Below are 6,242 nucleotides of genomic sequence, written 5' to 3' on the forward strand. Positions count from 1 at the left end.
TAATGGACCAGAGTCTGGTAGGACCGGGCTAATGGACCAGAGTCTGGTAGGACCGGGCTAATGGACCAGAGTCTGGTAAGACCGGGCTAATGGACCAGAGTCTGGTAGGACCGGGCTAACGGACCAGAGTCTGGTAGGACCGGGCTTACGTACCAGAGTCTGGTAAGACCGGGCTGATGTACCAGAGTCTGGTAGGACCGGGCTAACGTACTCGAGTCTGATAGGGCCGGGCTAACGTACTCGAGTCTGGTAGGACCGGGCTAACGGACCAGAGTCTGGTAGGACCGGGCTAATGGACCAGAGTCTGGTAGGACCAGGCTAGCATTGATGTTCAGTGCAAGTCAAAAGATTGGACGCATTTCTCATTGACTTGAAGGGGAAAGCATGTCCAAACTTTTGACTGGTACTGTATTTACCCGATATTCAATCATTTCCCAGTTAAATTCCCAATGACAAACATACCACTGTTACTAAGAAAACATGCATGAGTCCAAACTACCGCATGATTTATGGGTAACACAGTCATTTTAATTGGCAAAACTTCTGTTCTTTCAAATCGAAAGCATTAGAAATGAATGCTGGTGTCATAAAATGAAATCCATTTTTTTCCAACACAGATAGTGAAACTTTTTAGCTGTATTGTTGAAGGGTCACTGCAGTTGTACTTTTACAGTCAGCACACGCTCTTAATCACAGAGCAGAAAATCAGTCAAATCAGCTGCTGCAGAGATCCGTCTGGGATGAAACACCGCTGCTGACTCTCTGACCTGTGTGGGACACGGAAAGGAGTCCACTGAGCTAACTCTCCCAAATGTCAAGTTGATTTTTCACAATTTCTTTCTTTTTCTTTTTCTGAAGCATAGTTTTGGAGCATTGGATGAGCTCCAGTCGGGAGCAGGAGGAGGGAGAAGAAGCCATCTGATCCCCATTAACTCTGCAATACGTGTCCGGCACCATTAGTAGATGTTGAAAGCCAGAGGGGAAGAAGTTCACACAGTCTGCTCAACAGAACGGGCTGCAAGAAAGCACTAGAAAAAAAGAAGTGACGAACTGACTTGAAACCTAAAAGGTGAAGAAAAGTAAAGTTTGGCCTGATCTCCCTTTGTCGCCTCTCCCCTGAGTGGTTGAGTTTAAGTGTGTATAAGGAGCCGGTCGCTGGTGGGCCTGTGACCTAAAGCCGTCACACACCTCTTTTTTCTTCTTCATGTTTGGTAGTTTATCTGTAACATTAACAGACTCATTAGACTCCCGCTGATCGAAAATCAAAGAAGAAAAGGGAAAGGTGGCACTGAGATGGTCAGACTCATAAGGAACAAAAAGGGATTGAGGTTCTTTGTCTTTCATTCATTCACCATCCGAACATTCATCATTTTGTTCACGACGTTTTCGGAACATTTGGGTTATCTCGTAAGATGCTGACAAATGGCCTAATTGGTGGTAGGAAGACTTTTAGGAGCTCAGCAGCACAATAGATATCGTGTAAATTCAACACACTCTCACTCTTAGCGTGCAAAAAACTCGGGTTGGGACATGCATTTAATTGACATGCGGCACGAACAAGACATTTGTGTAGGTGGGGTTATCAAAATGTACTTTTCAGTTTCAGTTTTTCAGTTCTTTTGAATAATAGCCTTTTTATTTTTTGCACGTTTAGGGTGGATTGTATTATATTAACACGAAACAGGGCCTGGGTCACTTCTGCTGCCAATGCTCTTTTTTTTAGTTTGTCACTACCTTCAAAGTCATTCAACACCTAATCCATGCAGTTACCCGCCAGCTGAAAAGAAACTTTATTGTGAGGTTAAAGGAACCCTGTCGCCATACTGTTACTACACCAAAAAGAGAGAGGAAGAGGAAGAGAGAGATAGGAAATGAACTGTCTGAGGTGGCTTTCCAGATGATAGAAGTAATAATATGTTCTCATGAAGCTGTGGCCTCGGGCACAGCTAAATGTCTTCTGCTTGGTCTCGGGGTAAAAACCAGATTCATCATTTGGTTCCCCACTGAAAAGCTTAAAAAAGACAAATGGAAGAGCTTGGGGCGATCTCCAGCAGCTTGAGAACCATCACATGAAAGTGCACAGTCACTGTGCCGGGTGCTGTACAGTCACTGTGCTCCATGTCTGCTCGTTTGGTTTCATCTGTGACTCTACAACTTCTTCAGGCAAACTGTTTGTCATCAGACTCAAAGCAGCGTCTGCAATCGAAAGATAAGACAAAATCTGAGCTGAATACAACCGCACAATAGACAACGGTACTGTACTCTTATCAATCACGTATATTTCTCTTTAAACTGTACAGTACAACAAAGTAAACGTACACAATGTTCGTGTCAGTGTGTCAGCACATTAAATTACAAGATAGATTCATGACCATGAACTACAATGCCGTGTTCAGCGTAATATGATAGCATTAATTACAGTTAAAGGTTTAAGGCTGAGGCTACAAAGACAACTTACCGTTTATTATTGCAGTGGTTCTCAACCTTTCCTGGACCATGAACTACAATTTTATGCCCCAACATTTTCATAACTCAAGAGAATTGTCAAATTGACCGCAGTAGCCATTTTGGTTTATGATTTTTGTTTGGTAGCCCCCCTTGAGGCAGCAGATGGTTGTCAATTAGACAAGGTCTTAAAATCAAGAGGTAACTACAATTCAATCAGGAGGGACTACGTTGCAGATATGCATGTATTTATCTGTAAGATACAAGGGCCCGTAAGCAGGTACAGAACTGGAAGGGTCGCTCGCACTCTCGTCTGAAACTACAACTACCAGAAGCAGGGGAGAGAACAGACTTAAAACAAGGTGGAAATGCTCTGATAGGCTAGAACATATGTGGCCAACTCTGATTGGTTAACACCAACGCGAGTCCCCCTAAACAGCTGATCGGTATAAGAGAAGAATGTTGACATCATTGAAGTCTACCCTGACAGAATTAACACTGAGCTACATTTAGGTCTTGCTTTGACTGGCGTGTCAAAACAAAAAGTTAAACTAGGTTTTGTCGCTAGGAGACTGATGTTTTGTCCCGCCAGCTGGTAGTTGTGACGTCACGTGCAAAGTATGAATACAGGGAGCAAAGTGGCAGTATTCGGGTTTATTACAAAACATAAGAACTAAACGATGATGTCATTGGTAACACTGTACATTTTGGTCATCAACCCCACGCGTCTAAAACACAAAGGGACGCTACGGTGACTTTGCATATGACTTGTTTTTTAAGCACAAGTAAGGACATCATAATTAATTATTCCAATGCTATTTGAATAATTTATTTAAAGAATATTATACCAATAGCAATATATTGGTCAGTAGCTTAAATATTAAGTGCATGCATAGGATCCTGATGAAATTAAATGTTAATCAAACTTTGCCCAAAGCTAAGAAAGTCAAAGGTTCTCCTACTAACAACACGTGAAGGTAACATGTGACTGCGATGGTAGTTTTTTTATCCCGTGATAGTTCTATCTAGGGCAACAGTCACATTTTTAAACATAATTAACGTTGTGAAATGGAACTAGTTAACTTTAGACAACACAAGTACTTATTAAGGGTTGATAAAACATCAGGGATTGGCTATAAATGAGTCACGTAAAGCTAAATGGGGACGTAACGTGACCTCATGGACGCCATTGCTTCACAAACAAGTTAAACTGATGTAAATACCAGATGTTATTAGCCGCTTGCATCGACCTGTAGGGCCGTTTTTTTTTGGGTGAGGACGGGTTGCTTAATCCATTTTAGTAGATTCCCTTATCTTAACCAAAGTTAAAGCATCACATGTCATCAACCACAGGATGAACAATAGGATGCATGTACTTCGCAGCTCCTCTTGAATTAATATATCTGAGAGTTGTTTAAATAAAACACCACATTAACAGAAAACATGCTAACTGTTGACATTAGTCATTAACATCAATGACTAATTTAGCATGCATCTTTATGACATTTAGGGACATAATTTGAGTCATTATTTAGAGTGTTTTTTTGTAATTCTAATGGTCATTTGGTCACCTGGGGGGGGATAGATGACTGAGCAGGCAGAAAAGCCTGTTCAAGTCTAGGGTCAAGTCATTCCGGTTGAAAAACGACCTCTCCATCTCCAGCCTCAGACTGTCCATAAAAGCACAGAGGGCCTAATAAGTTCACATTAAAACATTACTCATGTTGTGCTGGCTGCCAGAGAGGCTGGGACCTTAATCTACGACCAGAGGTCACACACACACACACACACACACACACACACACACACACATACCCTGTACACAAGAACTCATTCCACACTCAATAAATGCTTGTGCGGCCAGGCAGACAAACCCTCTCACAATTTAACTTGTCAGAAATGGTTTTGCCGGGGCTAAACAACCTCTCTGCAGCTGTGCTCCGCCCTGGCAGCCGGCTGGAGCTTTGCACCAACAATCCATTGACTTTGTTTTAAAGTGAGTTCAACATATTGCATAATGCAGGTTCCGCATCTCTAACCCCTTTGGCTGTGGAAAACTACAGTACAAGAGAGCCTCTGGTCTGATTCGATCCCGACTCCACACATCTATGTCGCTCCATGAAAAATGTGTGGTTGCAATTCAATTTCACAGCACTCTACAAAATGATCCTGTTCCTTTTTCCAGCAGCAGGATATGTGGAGGAAGAGGTGATAAGGTTTGGTTTTGTTGTCAATCCTGTATGGGTCATGCATCTCCTCTGTGCCTACGTGGTGTGGAAAGTGTATATCATTACATTAAGATTTGTCGCATATAGAGAGGTAGTCACCCAATCACAGATATCCTTCCATTACTGACACCTTAATAAAAGGCTCACTCATAAAGGGTTCCTTCCCTTCACTGAAATGACTAAAAACTAATATTAAAATGTAAGAAATTATAAATCATTGGTGATGGAGCTCAACTAGTTTCAAATGGTGGCCAATTTTAATTAAATTGTAATTATAGTGTCAAATCATACAGACGTAATCTCAGGATAATTTACAGACATAGTAGGTATAGACTACAGTATAACTTACAGAGACCCAAAAATTCCTGCCAGTGCATGCATTTGGCGTGACAGGGGCGAGGAAAACCTTCCTTTCAACAGGCAGACTCCTCTGACAGGAATCCAATTAAAGCTACAGTAAAGATATTAGAACTATGACTATTAATATTAATAATAGTAGTGTCAGTCAGGGTTGCAGTCAAGACCACCTATACCAAGACCAAGTAATCACCAAGACCAGAATGCATCGAGACGGCGACAAGGCCGGGACTTTGAGGGGTTGAGACCAAGACCCAGACCAGACCAGAGCAAGTAATCCAGAGTCCTCTTCATCTGAGACCGAGACAAGATCGAGTAAAAATGTGGTAGATTCCGAGAAGAGACCTCCAAAAAGTGGTCTTGAGACCAAGACTGATCTCGAGTACTACAACACTGGTAGCAGTGAGCGTCAAGCAGGACCACGGCAGCAGGTGCAACCATGATCCAGATGCCACCACAATCCAAGGAAAGCTCAAACACTCCGTGGGAGAAACTCAGTCAGTAACGTGCATCAGTGGGACATGAATGCACACAGATGGAGAGAGCGAGAACAGGGTTACAGGCTTTGGTAAAACTGGGATTCAGTGGCCAAATACATGTAGAGTTTGGTGGTTTTGTTTTATCGTTTACTTTCTGAGGAGTATTTTCATTTCCCATAACAACATACAACACAAAAACATCATATGAAAACTTGACATTTGCCCAAATAGTGGAAGCACAGGGGAAAAAAAGCAGGAAGGGTACTTTCAAACTGAAATTCATGTAAATGCAAAAAATGTGAATAATCTGAGTGCATAAAAAAGCCAATGGCCAAACTGTACACTTCTATGTGTTCCACTTGGTTTTCATGCCACTGGTCAGCAGCAGTCTCCAAGCAACACTGATTATGTTTAGTTTTTCATGTTGCTTAGCACAAAAAGAAGACATTTGGGTTCAGCCAATTCTGTGGTAATGAGTGGTACTGTTTTGTAGAGCCACTACATTTTGAGCATATACACTACCGGTCAAAAGTTTGGGGTCACTTACAAATTTCCATTTCACTCCATTACAGACAGGATACCAGCTGATCTGGGTGGGTGGCTGATCTTTAATGCAATATCTACATTAAAAACATTAAATTACATTTAACAACCCTTTTGAAATGATGTAAGCACATAATGTAATCTGGAAACTGCTGCCCTGGTTAAAAAAAACAAGGCAACTGATCTCAGC

General features: G+C 41.9%; 1 long non-coding RNA gene across 1 annotated transcript in view; it reads left to right on the forward strand.

Moving 5' to 3' along the window:
* Positions 1 to 5,429, forward strand: part of LOC117952106 — a 15,428-nt gene extending 9,999 nt beyond the window's left edge. The window contains exons 2-3 of the long non-coding RNA XR_004658314.1: positions 1,033 to 1,042; positions 5,315 to 5,429. This is a non-coding gene — a long non-coding RNA (uncharacterized LOC117952106). The remainder of the gene's footprint in view (positions 1 to 1,032; positions 1,043 to 5,314) is intronic.
* Positions 5,430 to 6,242: the final 813 nt, after the last annotated feature.

The sequence above is a fragment of the Etheostoma cragini genome, chromosome 10 (genome assembly GCF_013103735.1).
Source record: "Etheostoma cragini isolate CJK2018 chromosome 10, CSU_Ecrag_1.0, whole genome shotgun sequence".
In the NCBI taxonomy this organism is placed as follows: Eukaryota; Metazoa; Chordata; class Actinopteri; order Perciformes; family Percidae; genus Etheostoma; species Etheostoma cragini.